Below are 23,184 nucleotides of genomic sequence, written 5' to 3'. Positions count from 1 at the left end.
CATCCAATATGATGTGTCTTTAACCATCTAACTCCATGTGTTTTTTCTTTCCTTATCTTGGGCAAACATGTTTCTGGAAACAAATGTGTTCAGATTACTTGGTGAATTTGGAAAATTCAGAGGTCCCATCTGTAACAAGTCAGAAACAAGGTTTATTTATTTATTTTTTTATTATAACTTTTTATTGAGAGTACATATGCCTGGGTAATTTTTTACAACATTATCCCTTGTACTCACTTCTGTTCTGACTTGTCCTTTCCCTCCCTCTACCTCCTCCCTAGATAGCAAGCAGTCTTATACATGTTAAATATGTTATAGTATATCCTAGATAAAATATATGTGTGTGTGTAGAACCGAACAGTTCTCTTCTTGCACTGGGAGAATTGGATTTAGAAGGTAAAAATAACCTGTGAAGAAAAACAAAAATACAGTTTACACTTATTTCCCAGTGTTCCTTCTCTGGGTGTAGCTCCTTCTGTCCATCATTGATCAACTGGAACTGAGTTAGATCTTTTCTTTGTTGAAGATATCCACTTCCATCAGAATACATCCTCATGCAGTATCATTGCTGAGGTGTATAATGATCTCCTGGTCCTGCTCATTTCACTTAGCATCAGTTCATGTAAGTCTCTCCAAGCCTCTCTGTATTCATCCTGCTGGTCATTTCTTACAGAACAACAATATTTCACAATATTCATATACTACAATTTACCCAACCATTCTCCAATTGATGGCCATCCATTCATTTTCCAATTTCTAGCTACTACAAACAGGGCTGCCACAAACATTTTGGCCCCTTTCCCTTCTTTAGTGTTTCTTTGGGATATAAGCCCAGTAGTAATACTGCTGGATCAAAGGGTATGCACAGGTTGATAACTTTTTGGGCATAATTCCAGATTGCTCTCCAGAATGGTTGGATGTGTTCACAACTCCACCAACAATGCATCAGTGTCTCAGTTTCCCCACATCCCCACCAACATTCATCATTATGCTTTTCTGTTATCTTAGCCAATCTGACAGGTGTGTAGTGGTATCTCAGAGTTGTCTTAATTTGCATTTCTCTGATTAATAGTGATTTGGAACACTCTTTCATATGACTGGAAATAGTTTCAATTTCATCATCTGAAAATTGTCTGTTCATATTCTTTTTTTTTTTTTTTTGTAAATCTTTTTTTTTTAATTTTTTAATAACTTTTTATTGATAGAACGCATGCCAGGGTAATTTTTTACAGCATTATCCCTTGCATTCACTTCTGTTCCGATTTTTCCCCTCCCTCCCTCCACCCCTTCCCCCAGATGGCAAGAATCCTTTACATGTTGAATGGGTTGCAGTATATCCTAGATACAATATATGTGTGCAGAACCGAACAGTTTTCTTGTTGCACAGGGAGAGTTGAATTCAGAAGGTATAAATAACCCGGGAAGAAAAACAAAAATGCAAGCAGTTTATATTCATTTCCCAGTGTTCTTTCTCTGGGTGTAGCTGCTTCTGTCCATCTTTGATCAATTAAGGCTCTCTTTATCGAAGAGGTCCACTTCCATCAGAATACATCCTCAAACAGTATCGTTGTTGAGGTATATAATGATCTCCTGGTTCTGCTCATTTCACTCAGCATCAGTTCATGTAAGTCTCGCCAGTCCTCTCTGTATTCATCCTGCTGGTCATTCCTTACAGAACAATAATATTCCATAACATTCATATACCACAATTTACTCAACCATTCTCCAATTGATGGACTGTTCATATTCTTTGAACATTTATCAATTGGAGAATGGCTTGATTTCTTATAAATTAGAGTCAATTCTCTATATATTTTCGAGGCCTTTATCAGAACCTTTAACTGTAAAAATGTTTTCCCAGTTTGTTGCTTCCCTTCTCATTTTGTTTACATTAGTTTTGTTTGTACAAAGGCTTTTTAATTTGATGTATCAAAATTTTCTATTTTGTGATCAACAATGATTTCTAGTTCTTCTTTGGTCACAAATTCCTTCCTCCTCCACAAGTCTGAGAGGTAAACTATCCTATGTTCCTCTAATTTATTCATAAGCTCTTTCTTTATGCCTTAATCATGGACCCGTTTTGAACTTATCTTGATGTACAATGTTAAGTGTGAGTCCATGCCTATTTTTTGCCATACTAATTTCTAGTTTTCCCAGCAGTTGTCAAACAGTGAATTCTTATCCCAAAAGCAGGGGTCTTTGGGTTTGTCAAACACTAGATTGCTATAGTTATTGACTATTTTGTCTTGGGAACCTAACCTATTCCACTGATCAACTAATCTATTTCTTAGCCAGTACTAAATGGTTTTGCTAACTGCTGCTCTATAGCAGCACCCTGCTCTATAGGGTGATAATTCAGTTTCCTCATTACCTACTCTAATTCCTTTAATCTCTTTCTCAATTCTTATTGCCAAAGCTAGCATTTCTAATACAATATTGAATAGTAATGGTGATAGTGGGCAACCTTGTTTCACTCCTGATCCCCCACAGTTCAGATTAGAGGCTGCCCTGGGCTGTGTCCCCTGCTGTGCAGGTTTATAACTGCCCTGGAAAAGCCCCATACTGCAGATTGGGGTTGCACAAGTGTTGCACACTTGTGCTGTGATCTATGCTGTCACTTCCAGTTTGGGGTGGGTAAGGCCAGATCCTGTTAGGTATTGGTGTTTTTTCAGAGTGGCTTTGACATGGGGCAAAGTCTCTTGTTGAGGCAGAGTTGAAGATTTTCTCCTCCAGGATTTTCCAAGTTTGGAGGTCCCTTCTTCATCCCCCCCTCAAGCAGTCACCTCCAAAGGCATGTGGGGAAAAGGGGCACCAATCTACTCTTAACTGCTTCGAACTGGCAAGGGTCATAGAGATTTGGGGATTCATGCCAGGAGGTGAGGCGTGAGGTGTGGGGTCTGGGCTTGGCAGCAGGGCATCTCATCTAAGGGGTGTTTGTCCCCGTTAGTCATTCCCAGTCAGTTGTCCCATGTTCTTCAGGTTGAAGGACAGTTAAAAATTGAAAGAATGAAGCCTAGATCTCGGGAGGTTAAAACAGGGGTGTCATCCAGGGTGGAGATGGGGACAGCAGGAAATGCATCAGGTCCCTTCTGTGGGCTGCCTGTAAGAATGCTGATGGCCCATCTAATTATCAAAGAGAAGTAGGAGAAAATGCTGGGAGCAAAAGATTATTTGTCTATAGTAAAAAGTGTTATGTTGCCTAGAATTTAGCCCTTTCACTCTTTAAGAATTCAATTTAAACTCTTAGAAATCCTTTAACTGTGGTGTCTTTCTTTTTTAAAACAAAAAAGTTGGTTCCTCAATAAGCAAAGATCTTGAGCCTTCCCCCACACTTTCCCCACTCTTACAGGGGAGAGGGTTGGAAGCGGTCAGAGGGAATGTAAAATCTCAACACTGCCATCCCAGCTTACCGGCCCCTGAGGTGTTGGGACTGTCCTGGGATAAAAGGGGAAACAGGGCCAGACCCCAGTTCCCTACTGGGGAGCAGGATGCTGGGGGGAAATTTAGCTCCTGTGACATGATGCAGTTTCTCCAGTGTTCCTCCTGCTCAAACTCAAGACAGAGACCTTGGACAGTTTCTGGGGCACCTACAGGCCTAAGTCTGGGACAAATTTGTATTAAAAGGCACTTCCGCTCTGCTCCAAATGTTTTTTTCAGAAGGCAGAAGTTGCCCTGAGAAGAAGAGAGCTGAGAGTCTCAGGTTGGAAAGTAAAAAGGGAAACCAACAGCTTTTGCAGCAGAGTGAAAGAAACTGAGGTTTGGACCCCCAAAAAGTTGAAGTGGTGGGTGGGTCCTAGCTTTCATTAGGTTGAGTTTTTCAGCTTTAAAAGAGACTGGGTGTGTTTTGGCTCACAGTTTTTGTCTGAGGGCACAGGTGTTAATCAGTCCCAGGATTCTAAAGAAAAAAAGCACTTTAAAACATGGATTTGTCTGGAGAGTTGGTGGGTGAGAGAGAGATTGGAATTCAGCTAATCTATTCGGAGTTCAGATTTTGAGATTGAGGCATTTTTCTCAAGCCCAGTGTTTGTCTCTGCATTAAGAGACAGTTTAAAATCTCTAGAAATGGGGAGAGAGAGGGAAGCTAATTCGTTGTAAAACCTGAAAATTTTCCCATTATATAATGTAACCTTCTTAGGCAAATCTAAAAGGTGTCACAAAGGCCCTCCTAGAGGGCTGTTTGCCAAAAAACAAAACAAAACAGCTTCCTATGAGCGACTAATTTCCTCTGAAGACTCCCAGAGCTTATCAGCAGCTCAAAATAGCCAGGGAATTTGAACTGCCCCCCCCCCCAACTCCCCTGTTATAGAAGGGTGATGTAGTGGGTTTGCCTTAGTGGAAACCTCCTAGAGAGCCACCAACATTGAGGGCAGGGTAGGAATGAGTGTGTTCTCTATTTCAATAACTCCTCTCTTAACTCTAGACAGTATGCATATTCTATAGCCCCTGGGCTCCTTGAGCTGGAGTGTAGAACAGAGAATAAACAAGTCTAGAGAATTTAAAAAAAGGACAACAGGAAAGACAAACTTCTTCCCTTAAGATGTTCACCGAATTCTTAAATGGCTTCAGTTTTTCCTATTAATTCATTTCTTGCTACAGTCAAGGAATGAGGGGAGAAAAGAAAAGAAAAAAAGCCAACTTCTAAAGAATTTAATTTGCCTTGACCTGGAATTTTATTCCCCAGCCATCATTCCAAAGGTCTTTCTTGAAGCTGCAACCTTGCCAGGGTTGGAGCCCAGGAAAAAACCTTTTAATTGTTGGCAGGGACATAGAATGCTAATCCAGAAAAGAATGGAGCAGAGTGTGCTAAGAGCAAAAGATTTTAGGACTGAGAAAATTAGGAGCAAAAGAGTTCCCACCTGTAGGGTTAGGTAGCAAAGTGAGAGGGAGAGAGACAGAATCTAGACTGGTTTACCTAAGTTATCTCTCCACAAGAAGCTAAAAGAAGGTTTTTAAGTAATGACCTGAGACTAAGGAAAAAAAAAAAAAGAGCAATTTAAAATCCCCTGTCTTTGTAGACAGCCTCCTGAGCATGCAAAAGTGTAACTCTGAGGCTTCTATAGTTAAAAAGGCTGTGACAGGAGGGGCATTGCTCTAACACAGGATGACCAAATCAGGGAAATTGAGTCCCATTTTAAAATGTATGGGACAAGCATGCTTCCTGGGAGCTAGAAGTTGTGGCTTTTAAGAGCCAGGTAAAGGTCTGGGAGCGGTGTGGCTCACTTGTCCAAATTACTAGCAAAATTCTGTTTTAAAAGTTGGTAAAAACCTTTCCGGAGATTTGAGAAGATTAAGATTGAGTCCCCAATCTCTCTACTGTATAGTAACCCCATGAAGGGGACAGGATAGGAGCATTTAAATGGCATGTTGTCAAGCCATATGGGAGAGGTCTGAAATAGGCCTCCAGTTCTATACTCCCCACTCCATGGAAGAAGGGAGAAGAAAGGCCAGAGCGAGGGTGGGGGAGGAAGAGATGCCATCTAACCCATCACAGTGCATCCCAAATGATGAGGGTTCCTCTGGCGATTCCACGCAGGAACTTGAGGGCAGGGCAGCTCATCTAAGCCCCCAAATCTTGCTGGGAGAGGAAGACCTGAAGGAGAGACCACTTACACCTGTCCAGGGAGTAGCAGCCATGGGCAGAGACATATCTTTAAACTCACTCCAATTCAGTGACCTTTCTCCTCATGGCTAGAGCCTGACCATTAGAGACTCCATTGCATTTAACAGTGGAGTTGGAGAAAGGCTCAAACATGGCTCCATTTACATTTCTCCAGTTATCTCCCCAGAACAGATCAAAGAGAGTGCTGGTCTGGGATCCTCGAAAGGGGTGAGGTCCCCAGAATGGCCATGTGTCATCTTGGTGTGTGGGGGGGGTGTTAAACAGACATTTCCTCTCTTGTCTCGGAGTTCCTGCCTGAGAGCAGGGCTTTCTGGTGACGAAAAAAGATTAGAAATGTATCCTTTGTCTCTGGAAAAGAATTTGGACAGAGGGAGTTTCCTCATGCAAAGAATCTGCTTGAGGAAAGATTTTAGAAGCAGGGAAGTATCTAAGATTGTAGACAGGTGAAATCTTTTAGTTTTCCAAATCCTTGCATCCTCCCTCTTATCTCTTAGAGACAGAGCCGGACAAAAGAATGCCTTTTGTCAATCCAAGGCAATTCCTAGAAAATCCTGCACAAGCTTACAGCTCCAACAATGACCCAAGCCCAACCTGAGGGCTTGGGTGTCCACTGCAAGATAAGGAAAGAAAAAAAAGTTTTTTTACCTTGTCCAGAGTTCTGGATTTCCTGGTAAGAATAGAGGCCTTTTCACCTGAAATGCAAGTAGGGTGAGACGGAATGCAGATATTCTCCCCACTACCTTAGAGATAGAGTGAAACGAAAGAAGGAATGCAAATTCTTCCTGGAAAGATACTGCCTGAACAGCTCAAAACCCAGATAGGTTCTAAGTGCCCTGAAAAGGTTGGAGTTCGGTTTGGTCGCCAAATTGTCTAGCTTCTGGTGTTAATTTTATGAGGGAACCAAATGTTGAGGTCTAGATTTGGGGTACCTAAATGAACTTAGGGTTTAGTTGAAGTCCAGTGGCAGGTTTGGGGGTACAGGGAGTCAAATGGAGCTCCTCTGCAACCCTCTTGGATTCGGCGCAAGAATACAGAAGTAAAAGAGGTCTCGTAGTGCCACCAGTCCCCAATAAAGGTATTTATTGGCTCAAGAGCTAGATTGATAAAAGAGGTTTATTATTGGGTAAGGAAGGTCAAAGTGATGAGGACAATACAGCCTCGCCCAGAAGAGCATCTACATTCCCTGGGAAAGACTCTCTTCCCACACATTATGCACCTTTTGGATGCAAAACCTACATTCCCTGGGAAAGACTCTTTTTCTCACACCCTATCTCAAGTATTTTCCTTTCTAATGCAAAACCCAAATTGTTTGTTTCTGTATAAAGGTAAGCCCTGAAATTATGTCTCTTTGTAATTCTTTGACCTTGCCCAAGAAGAGAACATCTTGGTATCTCTCTCTTTAATAAAGTGCCTTTTCTTATCATAGCCTTTTGTATAGCATTTCTTCCTGCAAACCCACCCTAACTTCGTGTTCTGGAGAACTAGGAAATAAACCGTATTCCTGCCACAATCCATACCTCATCAAAAGTATAGGCGAAGGTAGAGATAAGAAGGGCACTGGACAGAGGGTCCAGTGGAGAGAGGGTCCTCACATGGCTACCATGTTTGGAATCTCTGCAAAGAAGGGGTTCCCAGCATCTCCCTTTTATAATGGGAGATTTAGCTCCAGGGGCTTTTGGGTGTAGCCCCAAAGTTGGCTCAGATCTGGGTGGGGCTGGGACAGATCTGGATCTTTTATTGGAATTCAAAGGGTGCAGGATTTGTGAGTTAAAGGGTAATTACATTAACTGGGGGGGAGGGGGATTGGGAATCAAAGATAGGAATCTTTCCCACATCACTAGGAACAGGATTCTTGAAGAGCTCAATTTACAATTTGTCTTTTACAAAAGGTATATCTGCAAAACTACCTGATTGCCACCAGGTCAGAATGGCCTAAGAGTGTCACAGACGATTCCCAGATGTATGGAAGCTACAGTGCTCTGACTCTCTGCTCCAGCTTCTTGCCCTGGTCTTCTTGCCCTCTGTTTCGGCCTGTGTTCTGCAGACTGTCCCAACTGAAACAGACCTGTTCTGAAATTCTTCCAAGGTATCTTCTTCTAGAAATGCGTTGTACTTCAAATATCTGTGGATTCTTTGACTTAAAATCCATTTAGAGTATGCTGACTGTCTGGTCACACTCTGCCAGGGTCTTACATGCCAGTCTTTGGGATTATACAGGATAAATACTCCAAGTGAGTCAATCAGGATATTCAAACATTCTGTCTTTATTCAGTCAAGCTCTCAGTGGGGGTAGCAGGAAGCAAGAGTGTGAGTTCTGCTGAAGGCTGCCTATTTATGTTTCCTCTTTTCCTGGATTGCCCAGCCCATTCCGTACCACACAGGTGGAGCTCCAGAAGGGAGACTTCTGGAGTTAATGCTGCATCTCAGGAGGTGATGTAGCAAGAGGACACACCCCTCACCATCTCAAGGAACCTATTAGCAGTTCCTTTAACTTCTGTAAGACACAACCTCCTGCCAAGCACCATTTTACTTCCTGGGCCCACCCCACCAGGTGATATGGCATACAGGCTTCAATACACATCTCAGAGAGAGAAGAATTCCCTAATCCCTAACATTAGAGGTTTAATCCACTGTTGAATGGAGAGAAGGTTACAGGAAGTTACAGAGAGTTGTGTCTGTTCTTTTTTCTTGGGATTTAAAGGTATTTCCATATTCTTGATTTAAAAAAAAAATTCAATATACATTGTTTTATGAATCATGTTGGGAGAGAAAAATCAGAACAAAAGGCAAAAACCATAAAGAGGAAAAAAAAACAGAAAAAAAAGAAGTAAGCATATTATATGTTGATTTATATTCAGCCTCCCTAGTTCTTTTTCTGGATGCAGATGTCATTTTCTATCCCAAGCTTATTGGGATTGAACCTTTGAGAATAACCAAGTCTTTCATAGTTGATCATCAAATATTCTTGTTGCCAATGTGTACAATGTATTTCTGGTTGTTCTTGTTTCACTCATCATCAGTTATTGTAAATCTTTCCAGGCCTTTCTAAAATCAGCGTGTTCATCATTTTTATAGAGCAATACATATTTTTGAATGTTGGTGTATTTATTTTCCTTTGAAAAATATCAAACTCAATGTTTTTAATATGGGAAAAGTAGCAGAATTTAGAAACAGACTATGGTAGTCTACTTAGGCTAAAGGCTTAGGCAAGCAGCACTTTAGGATGACTATAACAATGCAATTTGCATAATTCATCATCTTGGTAAACTATAGGGCAAGGCTTTTCCTTTAACAAATTGCTTCTAGGTACTTACTAACCATTAACTTAAACTATGACTATAATTCCTCAGGTTGTAATTAGATATAGTGGCTGAATCACAAGCTGAATCAGATTGGGCACTGGCCCATCAGCTATTTCAGATTATGAATTCAAAGAATTACTTCCTCTTTCTCAGTTTAGGCAATTCATTAGTTATGCTGTTTGTGAGCAGCTGTATCATTTGAGATGTGATTTATTCAGATTTTCTCAATATTATTACAGAAGCATGGGAAGATAAGTGATTTGATGAGCTTATGTATTTACTGTCAAACACTATTATGTTTAGACTGTGTGGTCAACAGTGATAGAATTTCATGTTTTGTCTGAAATATTATCTTTTTAAGACAAAGGATTAAGTCAGATGAAGTCAAAAGATAAGACCTCCTAATATGTCAGAGTCATTGCACATGCAATTACCACAAAAAATTATGCAAAGAAAAACATTATACCTTGCCATTTCTGTTGATTCAGAGATTACATAAAAGAAGCTATAGTGTAATGGAAGAGAAACTGAGGCAGGAGAGAGATTAGAGAGTTTTAAATATTTTATTAATGGGAGAGTATAATTGACAGGACAGGACTTTTGTCTCAAATTATCCAGTCAGACAGAGAGAAAGATATATTGGGACCAAGGAATCCATGTTGGTCCCAGGGCTGGCGAAGACTGTCATCTCAGAGAATCCAGTGTCCAGCCTCCAGCCTCCAGCAATGAATGGGAGAACCCCAACTTCTTAAATACCTTTTCTCTAAACAAAGGAAGAGGTAAGAAGTGCGGGAAAACTTCTGTCAGGATAGGGGAGGCCATAAATCCTAAAAACCCAGAGACAGGATGTCTGAATACACAGAAATAAAGATATCAGTGAGATATCTTGGAATATTTTAGAGGGATATTGTAAATTCTTGAGGATAGAAAAGAGTCAAGAGGTTTACTCTCTTGTTTATCTTGCTAACTGTAATGACTGTGTATTTAAAATCAGCCTGAGTCAGGAATTCAGGTTAAGGGAAAAATCTTCAATCTTTATTGAAGTGAAGAGGTGAAAAAAGATTGTGATAGCAATATGGGCAAGAAGGATTGCGATAGCAATATGGGTAGCTGCGATAGGAAGCCAGCTAGCAGAGAAAGACCTGAGCTGAAAGGTCATCGCTATGGCAATACGAGCAGCTGTGTCAAGATGCCAGCCAGCAGTCTCTCCTTCCGCTTCCCTGTCCACTCCCCTGCCTCCACCCACCAAAATAGTCATTTCCTATACAACACATCAGGACTTGCACAAAGAGTGGGTGGGGCCATTCTTTCTCCAAGCTTATATATTACTAGAGTATGGTCCAATTACTATTTAGCCTCATGTGCTTGGGATCTCAGTGCATCAACTCCAGCCTCAGCCCATTACACTAACAATTTATAACCTTAGAGCAAATGGTCCTCAGTCTTAATGGCCCAGAGCGGGGTTTACAACTAAGGGGATTGAGACAGAACAGTTAAGGAAACTGAGACAAGGGAAACTCATATAGGGAAACTGAGTCAGGACAGTTAAAGAGAACTGTGGCATAACAATAGGAGATACATTAAAATCTGCAGAAAGTTAAGGATATTTTGATTTATTAATATGAATTTTCAAAATCTATTCACTGTAAATAATGAATTATAATTTACTAACTGTAGATTTGGGGAATGTAGAATATTGTGTACTCACATCGTTTTCATTAAACAAACAACAGAGACAATAGGTTCAGGTTGCAGAACTTAACTAATCTGAAATGTGTTGCTAAGGTTCTACAGACAGAAAAGAGCAAATCAGTTTGCTTTGTTTAGAAATGGTTTACAGACTTATCTATAAAACATCCTAGAAAGTTTTCAGAGAAAATGAGGCACAATGTGAGCAAACCCATCACTAGACTCTTCCTTATATTGAAAGTAATTTCTTTATTAATTCATTTCTTCAGCTAATGGAATCCTGGACCTGAAGATTCATTTTGCACAGCTATGATTGGATTTGCAAATAGCTATCATTGAAATGTATGTATTGTAGTGGTCTTGGTTCGGTTTTCTTGGGGTCTCTGGAAGCAGCCTTTGTTTCAGTACAGTAATCACCACAGGAGTAGCCAGGAGTTAAAGCCCAAATTCTTTATTGTCTCCTTGCCTGGGGCTGGGCAGCTTTCCTAGAAGTGATCCAGAGTCTTAGTTTCAGTGGAGAAACTAAGGAGGAGAGTCTGCCACCAGGAGCCTGACTGAGGTTGGAAATGAATCTCTTGTCCCCTTGGCTCAGAGAGCTTTCAGTGAGCTAGTGTTCTCTAGCTCTCTGAATCTAGCTGAGGCTCCTAATTTATATGCTCTACATTGAGTGTAAACCAATCAGTATATCACTTGTAAAATGATTTGTTGTATTTTGTTGTAAGATTAAATCAATCATACTGAATTCAGAGATTAAGCACCATGCTAAAGTAGATAACAATTGTCTCAACAATTCCACTTAGTTGTACCTTGTAAGAATCCTTGTTTCAAGTTCAGGATTCTGGTCCATAACAATGTGTGATCTTTGGATTTCCACTAGTATATCTTTGTTCTCAGAAATAGAAAGGACCTGAGATATAAATAAGTCCAGTTTTCTACTTTGCCAATGAGGAAACTGAAGCCCAGAGAGGAAAAGACTTGTTGAATTTTATATAATAGATTTGGGGCTTAAACTTGGGTTCTTTTCTTTACCCAAACTCTTTCCTTTACTGGGTCATATTGTTTCCCTTACTGGACTGCCATTCAGTTGCTATTAAATCACTCTTAAGACATATAAAAAGAATAAAAAACACAAACTACTTTTTAAAATGGTTAAAATTATATTTGATTCAAAATATAATGAAATTATTGCATTTTGCCAATATGAAGCTAAATGTAGCATTTTTTTAAAACCACTAAACAATTTAAATTTATCTTTACTTTAAAAAACATTTATTTTTAAATGAAATGAAATAAGCATTTCCATAGCAGAGTAGATTAATAAAATTATGATTGCACAAGAAACTATAAATCTATGTACAAACTACTATTTCTTTTGAATATATAACAAATTTATCATGTAAATTTACTTTTCCTTCTTTCACTTTAGAAATGATTATCATTATGCACAAATATCTCTATATGAATACATATCCACACATATGAATAAATACATATTCTCTGTAAAATAATTCTATACATACTTCTCCTTTTCAGTTTTTTTCTCTGGATGCAGACATTATCTTCCTTCATGGGTCCTTTGTACTTTATTTTAATATTTGTAATAGTCAAAATTACTTAATTGCTCAAAATTGCTTTTAAAACAATATCGCTATCAACATATAAAGAATTCTCGTTTCTGCTCATTTTGCGATTCACTATTTCATTATGTCTATCCCATTTTTAAAATATATTTTAGAATGCTTGTGTAATCAGAATAGTTGATTATGCAAGCGCTTTAAAACAGTGAATTCTAACCTACAAATTAAGAGCCAGTCTCACATTTGAGTTTATCTTTAATTACTAGGTTAGAATACTTAGTATAGGTTTCAGATTCAATTCTACTCATTTCAGTTACTCAAAGATGAATGATATGGTATTGTAGAAATTGGTAATTGAGAGTCTTAATTAAATGATACTTTATTTTAGTAATTATATAGTATTTCTAATTAATAAAATAAGTCATAATTAAACCAATTCGACTGGAATGTTATTATTAGGAGATACAACTAAAAGTAAGGAGAACACTTAGTGTTTTGTTTTGCTTGTTGTTTTGGTTAGTGAGTTAGAATATAGATTTTCTTTTATGAAAAAAACAAACAAAGTTGTCCATTAAAAACCATTTATATTAGAACTACAATTACTTCGTTGCCATAGTTTGTGTTGCCATAAATTCAGTGTAATGATTTTATCCTGGCATTAAGAACAAGGAAGGAAAACATTTCCTTCAATTTTGATATCTTCATTATTGTCCCTATCATTTAACAACAGTTATTTATTTAGAGTAATGCTAATAATTGCATGAGCTGTCCAAGTAAACTCATGCAGGGAAGGCTAGCATTCACGGCTAGATTCATGTGTCCAGGCAGAAAATTCAGTGTACCTGCAAGAAGTTTAATATTGCAAATTCTAGTGTATAAACTTGCTACAAGGCAGTTAAGACTGCTTTTCTAGCCATGGGAAAAGTAGTAGTCATATGTTCCAGCCTTGTAATGCTATTTTAGGAGTTCACGTAAAGCAGTCTGTAAAACTACTCATAACCATGAATTCTTTCAGTTCCAGTTATAAGATCATCAGGCTACAGGCAACCAAATCAAAATTAAAAACAAACTAAAAAACCCAAACCAAACAACAACAACAACAACAGCAACAACAACAACAACAACAACAACAACAAACAACTCAACTAAATGAATAAACAACCCCTAAAACCAAACAACAAACCAAAGCAAACAACAAAAAAACCCTTCCTTAACCCAAAATCCTCTTTATCACTTCACAAAAGTTGTAGAAAAGTGTGTCTGTGAAGTACATATACCAATATATCACAATTATCTATCTCGCTTCTTCCACACCCCTCTTTGTTTTTTGGTGCTAACATTAATTTGGACTATTTCTGGAAAACATTTCATCCCTTGACACCTTCTCTAGTGCTCTTTCTCTCATGTAGTGTTTCTTCCCCCCACATCCCTAAGAAATGCTCCTTGAGGATATTTCATTTATATTTGTCCATCCTCATTCCTAACAATCTCTTGCACAGAGTAGATACAATTTAATGTTTGGAAAATAGAAATAAAATTCTGTCAATTTGACAGAACTTTAACAGATCTTACAATGTAGTTGCTTTTTTCTTTTAATTAGCAGGAATTCTTTGATTTGTTTGGTTTATTCCAAACATGCTTTAGAGAAAATTATATATAAATTCATTATACTTTTAAATATATTTGTTTGTCTATGAAATCATTATGAAAAGATAGATAGGTTTCCTCTTCATGTTTTTAGTCTGCATTGTTCTTTTGCCTCCCATGAACCAAGATTTCAATAACAAATGGCAGACTGACATCTTTTGAGTTTTGCAGGAAAAAAAAAAATGCTTCTGCATAGGATGAATTAGATTAAGGGAGAGGGCTGTTACAAGAAATCACTGATGAATGAATTCTTTACAAAGATGATAGGTTTCTCTGGCTTTCTTCTCTTAAGATGATTCATTGGTTGACTGCTCACATCAGGTGTTTTAGAACACAGTGTTCTCTCACTGGAGAGCATTCTTTTTTGAATGTTGAAAATGATGGACATTTGGCAGACACACTTAAAATTTTCTCCCATTCTTGCCAGTGGAATTGTCTTTGGTAAGAGAAAAAAATGAATTCAGGTTTTTTTTCTTCCATGGGGAGTATTTATCATTTCTCTGGACTACATATTTAATATATGTGGAGAACTCCAAGTAAAGTGACTTATTGACACTCAGGTTGTATGCCAGTAGGGATCTCATTTCTAATTTGTAATGCTTGTCATCCAGGAGGAAAAAAAAAGTCAAGGTGTTTTTGTTTGTTTGTTTTCTTTATTGCTAAGTGGAATCAGCTTTTAAATAAAATTTCAGAATATATAAAAATATAGGAAAGTGAATGATGGTACTTAAATACATAGGTACTTTAAATGGAAGGGAATATATATTTAATAAACACTTACTACATGAAAGCAATTATGCTAAAATTTTAAAAATATTTCATTTGATCCTTAGATTAGCCCTATGAAATCTATGTGATTATTATGTCCATTTTACACTTGAAGAAAACTGAGAATTTTAGAGGTTAACTAACAAGCCCAGAGTCATATATCTAGAAAGTGTTTCAGAATGGATTCTAAGTCAAGTGTTCCTGATTCTAGGTCCAGTACTCTATTCATTGTAGCAATGGAGGACAGCAAATTTCTTCCAACTAAACATCTTTGTTAAATGGGTATTCTAACTTTTCTCTTTCTCTGGACATTTTTTGTTCCAAATACAATTTGAGTTATGTTTAAAATATTGTTTTCTTTATTTACCTAAAATAAAATGTATAAACTAGGGGAACATCTAACAATTATCAGATCCGAATGAGGGGATTATCTAAAATGGTCATAGATAGGTTTTGAAGAACTCATAAGTCAAACTTATTAATAATTAAATAGGATTAAATCTATTGGATATTTATTCCCTTGTTCTTTCATCTTCTTCTTTTGTTGTTTTTACTGTTATTGTTCTTCTTCATAATGCAACTGAGGCTAAGTGACTTGCCCAAGGTCAAAGAGTAAGAAAGCTTTAAGTGTCTGAAGCTGGATTTGAACTCAGGTCTCCCTGACTTCCTTGTTACTTCTTTTGAAGTACTATGTGTAATGTTCAGATAGCAGCAATTAGATATCCATGTAGTAGGGTAATGTAGGCCCAATACATTGATTTTCTGGCATGACTAATTGATGACTAAGAAATAATGCAAATACTTTAGCTGTTTAAAGTTACTTTATTTCATACATATAAAATGCATACATGAATACACATATATAAACATGCACACACATAATATATATTTAAATACATGTGCATGGCTATATTATACATATATGTATGTTTGCATATATTGTACCTACTTCCCATATTTATTGTTCTTATCATGATTCTGGCACATGGTAGATAGTACATGTGTCATTATTATTATTATTTAACATTTCTTTATTAAATTAGTAATATATATTAAAATGAATACTGATTATCTTGATCCTATGCTATAAATCCTTTCAGTTGTACTTACATCATTTGTCTTCATGTCATATAATTCTTTCCATAGCTTTCTGAAATCTATACCCTCATTCCTTTACAGGAATATTCCACAACTTATTCAGCATTTCTTAAACTGTTGGATATCCTTAGTTTTCAGTTGTTCCCACAAGTTAAAAAAATATATATTCTATCAACACACACATACACACACACACACACACACACACGTATACAATGCATATATCACTCTATTTTTCTCTCTCTCTTTGTTTTTTTCTGCCTTCATCTCTATCGCTGGCTCTGTTTCTCTCTTTTTCTCTCTCTCTGTCTCTGGATATATTTGTAGGCCCTTTTACTGTTAGATTTCTTTAAGGTATTAGTTTAATAATCAGCTTTCTGGGGGAAATGTACACATAAAAACGCTGTTAAGTTTAATTTGCATTATTACTACTTCCCCCATCACTTTAAGTCTGAATTAAGGATTTAAGGACAAATAACAAAGTAATTCATCCAATACATCAAGCCCTGATTTGTAGAATCTACTAATTTCCAAGATGTATATTGCTTACACTGACAATCTAAGGAGGCAGTTGGAGCTGGCTTCAGCATAACCCTAGATATAAGGCTAACAGTCTTACAATAGGTTAAAGAGAATACATTGATTATTATTATTTTGTTTGTTTGTTTGTTTCTATGTGTGTAGCTCCAAGTTGCTTTTCTGAATGCTTGTACTCATTCAAAGATCTCCTCAAAATGGAACATTTTTTAAAAGACAGTGAGAAAGTTTCTCATGAGGGTTCTTTAATGCTTCTTGTAGACTGTTGGTATTTAGTATCTCTCCCATGTATTATTATTATTTTGGGGGTGAGGAAGTTTGCATTTAACTTGCATGTACTTTTATATTCCATGGGTAAAGAGCTATATGGAACAATATAAATAGAAATGGAGTCAAATCTCAGCTCTACCTTTTAACTACCTTTGTCATGCAGAACATATCACTTTACTTCTAGGGGCCTCTGGTAATCCCTCTATAAAATAAGGGGATTAGGCTTGGCTACTCTATGTTCCATTCCAGCTCCAAATCTTTGATCCCATGATACCATTAATAAAATTGAAATTCCTTATATTTGTATCTTCGTGACTAGCATAGAGCATGTACTTAATAAATGCTTCCGTTGAATCATGGTTGATTTCCTATTTCAAGACTATGTTTAAAATTATAGTTTCACTCCTTTGTGACTTTACTGTCCATTCTACAGGAAAGTTCTGTGGCTTCCTTAGTAATGTTTTTGTACCAATAGAATTTCTTTTGTTATTGTGAGGCATATGTCCATATATTAATTATTTTAAAGGTTAAACTGTTTGTATCTTTATTATTTTTTTAATTTTCTTATAAAGCTTTTTTTATTAATAGCTTTTTATTCACAAGTTATATGCACGGGTAATTTAACAGCATTGACAATTGTCAAACCTTTTGCTCCAATTTTTCCTCTCCTTCTCTCCACACCCTCCCCTAAATGGCAGGAAGACCAATACATGTTAAATATGTTAAAGTATAAATTAAATACAAAATTAGTATACATGTTCAAACCATTATTTTGCTATACAAAAAGAATCAGGTTCTGAAATAGTGTACAATTAACCTATGAAGAAAATCAAAAATGCAGGCGGACAAAAATATAGGGATTAGGAAATCTGTATAATGGTTCTTAATCATCTCCCAGAGTTCCTTCACTGGGTTAGCTGGTTCAGTTCATTATTACTGCACTGTATTCCCAAACTGGTTCCACAAAACATATTCTGTTTGCAATATTTTCTCCTTGATGTGACAGTTCCAAAATTTGGCTATAACATTCTAGGGAGTTCTCATTTTGGGATGTCTTTAAGGAGGTGATTGGTAGATCTTCAACTTTTCTTTGGCTAGAAAATGTTCTACTATATCTTTTTTGGATGTTCTGACACCCTAAAATGTGTTTAGATTCATTATTTTAAAAAAATGAAGTTGTTGGAGGAGAGGTTGGCAAGTTCCTGCCTTTACTCTGCCATCTTGTATAATATATCTAAGTCATCTGTATAGAAAGGATCATTGAAGACATCGACAATGATGAGATCTCCAAGTGCTAGGGAAGACAATGGAATGGAAAAAAAAAAAGAGCATTAAACTTTATTTAAAAATTAACTGGAAATAAAGAAGAAGAGATGGGAATAAAGAACTTCCTACAAATCTCATCACCATTGAAAAATGCTCACTAGGTACTATGGACCAGCTCAGAATTAGCTTTTTGAACTTATCAATAGATAAGTCGCATTTCTAATCTTTGAAAAGCATTCTTTCTTGTTATGTAGCATCAAAGTGATGGATGAATTATGTACAATTTATATGAATAGCCTCTAATGTCAATAATATTAACTATTATTAGGTAACAGTTAACAGTGCAGATGGATAAAACAGTAGGTATAGTACAGATCCACACTATTAGCACATGCAACTTTAAGATCCAGCAGAAAAAACAGAGAAGGAATGATTTAGACAATTTAGGAAAATCAAACAACAAAAAACAAAAACAGGAAAGAACACTGACATGAATATCCTTAAAAAAGGGAAGAGAAATTATTAGACAATAGCTAGTGCTGATGGATACATTAAGGAAAGAGTGTTTGAGGACAGAGGAAAATGTTTTTGTTTTTGTTTTTATTTTTTTAGGAGGATGATTGTAAAGGTAAAGAACATGCCTAGTGGTCTTAAAGGAACAGAATTTGCAGGATAGGAGGTTCAATTGAAATTGAATGTTACTCACCATATTATAGGTGATATAATTCTTTTTTCTAAAGATTTTTATTTTTCAAAACATAGGCATAGATGATTCTGCAACATTAGCCCTCGCAAAACCTTGTATTCCAGTTCCCCGCTTCTCCCCTCTTCCCCTCTAAGATGCCAAGTAGTCCAAAATATGTTAAACATGGTAGAAATATATGTTATGTCCAATATATTAATACATATTTATATACTTATCTTGCTATATAAGAAAAGTCTAATCAAATCAGAAAAGAAAATGATGAATAAAATAAAATGAAAGCAAACAACAACAGAGTGAGACTGCTATGCTGTGAACTACACTCAAGTTCCTATAGTCATCTCTCTGTATATAGATGGCTCTTTTGATCACAAGACAATTAGAACTGGTCTGAATATTCTCATTGTAGAAGAAAGCCATAACCCTCACAATTGATCATCATATAATATTGTTGTTACAGTGTATAATGATCTCCTAGTTCTGCTCATTTCACTTCACACCGGTTCATACAGTCTCTCCAGGCTTCTCTGAAATCATCTTTTTTATCATTTCTCATAGAAAAATAATATTCCATGGTGTTCATATTAGGTATTATAATTATAAGAATTAGTCTGATTATAATGCATAACCATGGTAAAATGTGTGGAGAAATAGAATGGAGATCACTGATCTTAAGGAGGTTAGGAAAAAAGTCAAACTTTTTAAGGTAAAGCACTTCAAGGGGGCCTCAAACTTTTTAAATAGGGGGCCAGTTCACTGTCCCTCAGATTGTTGGAGGGCTGGACTATAGTAAAAACAAAAACTTTGTTTTGTGGGCCTTTAAATAAAGAAACTCCATAGTCCTGGGTGAGGGAGATAAACATCCTCAGCTGCCGCATCTGGCCCATGGGCTGTAGTTTTAGGACCCTTGAATTATGCAGCACAAAAATGTTTATGGCAGCCCTTTTGTAGTGGCAAGAAATTGGAAACTGGGTGAATGTCCATCAGCCAGAGAATGGCTGAATAAGTTATGGAATATGAATGTTATGGAATATTATTGTTCTATAAGAAATTACCAGCAGGATGATTTCAGAGAGGCCTGGAGAGACTTACATGAACCAGTGCTAAGTGAAATGAGCAGAACCAGGAGATCATTACACACTGCAACAAGATTATATGATGAGCAATTCTGATGGACGTTGCTGTCTTCAACAATGAGATTATTCAGGCCAGTTCCAATAGTCTTGTGATGAAGAGAGTCATCTATATCCTGAAAGAGGATTATGGAAACTGAATGTGATTCGCAACATAGCATTTTCATTTTTTTTGTTGTTGTTGTTATTTGCTTGCATTTTATTTTTTCTCCTTTTTCTGGTTTGATTTGATTATTTGTGTGCAGCAAGATAATTGTACATATTATATATATTGCATATATTGGATTTAATATATTTCTACCATATATATATCCATATATTGGATTTAACATATTTCTACAATATTTAACATATATTGAACTACTTGCCTTCTAGGGGAGGGGGGAAGGAGAGGAAAGGCAGGAAAAACTGCAACACAAGATTTTGCAAAGGTTAATGTTGAAGAATTATCAATGCATATGATTTGAAAATAAAAAGCCTTCAAAATTAAAAGAACATGCAGCAAAACTACACATAATGGCCTGTGTCATAGGCTTGAAAATTAGAAGTCTAGAATTCAAATTTAGTGTTTTGACAGTGACTAAATTACATGAACAAGGAAAAGTCTCTTGATTTCTTTGAATTTTGGTCTCCTCACTAGGAGAATAATGCCTGTATTATGTACCTCATCAGGTTGTTGTGAGGCTCAAGTAAAATCATCTATGTTAAAAAAGTAAATAATGAAATTTTATATAAATGCCAACTATCATGAGGATTATTATGAATAACTAAGAGATGGAAAGAAATGGTATGAGTATATTATTTTAATTGGGGACAATTGAAAACAAGTGACTAGAAATCTGGAAACTGGCTCAGAAGAAAGGAAGGTTCAAACATTAGATTAGCAAGGTAGGAGGGGGACTCCTTAGCTCAAAGAATTTTTAAGAACAAAACAACATTTGAAAAGTCAATACATTTTAAAAGTCCAAATGCAATTTTTAAAGGCTGGTGTTCTGGAGTTCCCATAGGAAATCTCACTCTGAAGTATTGTTTTGCTCCCATTTATGGTAGGTGAGCCTCATATGCTTGTGAGAATGGCTGATGAAAGACTTGAATTGAATGACACTCTAAGATTTGGCTCTGTCCCAATTTAATACAGCTCATCATATACCAGCATGGTATAAGAAAAAATGGAGTTGGATTTGGAGAACCAGGGTTTTAATTCTTCCTCTTCATCCAATAGATTGTGACTTCCCAGAGTTCAGGGACCGATTTTTGCCTTTTGGGGGATATATTTTCATATCCCTGACAATTTAACACATAGTAGGTACTTAATAATGTTTACTGAGTAACTACTTTACTTCAGAATTCACATATTATATATAACTAATTTCATTACCTGTAGGTAGGACATTACTTAATCACTTTGTTTTAATTTTATTTTCTGGAAAATGAAAGAATTGGGCTAATTTTTAAGATAACGTCTATCTCAGTATCTATGATTGTCAATCACTGCTTAGAACAAACTTATAGTATCACTATATCTATATTCATTATATGAATAATTTTTTTGTTATTTCTATAAAGTTGGTGGAAAAATGATAAAGATTATAATAGCTTATATTGACATATTTGAATTAAAAAAGAATAAAATATTTTCTAATAAAGAATTATCCCCATTTTGCAGATGACCAGACTCAGTGACACTATACTACTTTACAATGTTCACAGTAGCAAAGTTCATACTTATATGCCAGTTCCTTCTGATTTTAGGTACAGTGATTTTTCATACTGCATAATTAATTATATTTTATAGTTGACATAGAGGAAGTATTTCTTTTTTATTGTATTTTTTTCTTATTTTGAAAACATTTTCACATCTCTTTTTTCCCCCATCAATATCTGAATTGCTTTCACTATTCTATAAAAAATTAACAATTCAAATTGAGAATGACATTCTAGTTCTTCATAGGCTCACAGGATTTTAGGGATGCAAGGGAAACAAAAGATATAAAAGTACATAATTTTTCAGAATCCTATAATCCTCCAATCAACATAGTGTTTGATATTTTGAACCTGCTTAACTGATTAGCAGCCAGTGTTTTAGATCATTCTTCAAAAACTTGAATATTGATCATAATTCTAGCTCAGTTCATCTTTATTCATATAAATACATACAACACATATGCATATTATTTCCCTCCCACATGCATTTCTAGTTGTAAATACTATAGGGAGAAACATTATGAAAACTTGAATGAACTAATATGTATGGAAATGCATTGTTAATTTTATCTACATACAGACTGCTCCATCTGTTCAAACATAATGCTCCAAATCAAGAAATATGTTCCAAACCAAAGAGCATGATATTTGACAGATGGAGAGGTCTGTGGGTATGTCTGGAACATAGAATACAATAGAATTTGTAGTAAAATCCAACATCCCACTCTAACTGAAGGTTAATAGAAACTTCTTTCCTGAAACCATGTGGAGCATTGATGATTTTCAAACCCCTATTCAATTCAGACCAATCCATTTTTTAAATTCATTTCCCTTATAATAATAATTATTATTTTTACTTATGGTTCTTATTAGCAAATACATATATATTATGCTTTAAATATTTGAAGGCCTTCAATTAAAATATTTAGCATGTAATGACAGTCATCTATGCTCAATGTTTTGGTTACATTGTTCTTCAGATCACACATATTGATTTAGGGGTTTTTAGTTAGAATGATATTCTTAAGTAAGAATATTTTCTTCCACCATATCTTGGTCTCCTTTCAATATCCCTCTCCTATTCCTTTCTCAATTTCTTGTTGGAATTTAAACCCATCATAATAATCTCAGACTTTAAGGATATTACTTGAAGCTGTTTAAAATTTTTGGAATCTTCTCATTCATACACTATAAGATGACAACAATATCTGTGCTCCTGCAGTAAGCTAAAAGAACAGGTACCCCCTGAAGGATTCTGACATCATCTGGGCCAAAATCAGCTCTTCTGTGCCTATCTATACCTGGCAGGCAGTATAGTGCATAATTTCTGCTTTGGGATATGGATTTGCTTCTGGTTTAAAGTTATCTTGCTGAACCTGATATTTTATATTCTGAAACCTTACTGCCTGACCTTGTTCCTAATTTTCTCCTTCATAACTGGCATATATTATTTCTTTTTTTATTTATTATAACTTTTTTATTTAAAAGTTATATGCATGGATAATTTTACAGCATTGACAATTACTAAACCTTTTGTTCCAATTTTTCCCCTCCTTCCCCCCATGCCCTCTCCCTGATGGCAGATTGAGCAATGCATGTTAAGTATGTTAAAGTATAAATTAAATACAATGTAAACATACATGTCCTAACAGTTATTTTGCTGTACAAAAAGAATAGGAGTTTGAAATAGTGTAATATTAGCCTGTGAAGGAAACCAAAAATTCAGGCAGACAAAAATGTAGGGATTGCGTATTCTATGTAAGGATTCATAGTCATCTCCCAGAGTTCTTTTGCTGGGTGTAGCTGGTTCAATGCATCACTGCTCTATTTGAGCTGCTTTGGTTCATCTCACTGATGAAGATGGCCAGGT

Source organism: Antechinus flavipes, chromosome 3 (assembly GCF_016432865.1).
Source record: "Antechinus flavipes isolate AdamAnt ecotype Samford, QLD, Australia chromosome 3, AdamAnt_v2, whole genome shotgun sequence".
In the NCBI taxonomy this organism is placed as follows: domain Eukaryota; kingdom Metazoa; phylum Chordata; class Mammalia; order Dasyuromorphia; family Dasyuridae; genus Antechinus; species Antechinus flavipes.
The sequence above is the reverse complement of the archived record's forward strand: the minus strand, read 5'-3'. Positions refer to the sequence as shown.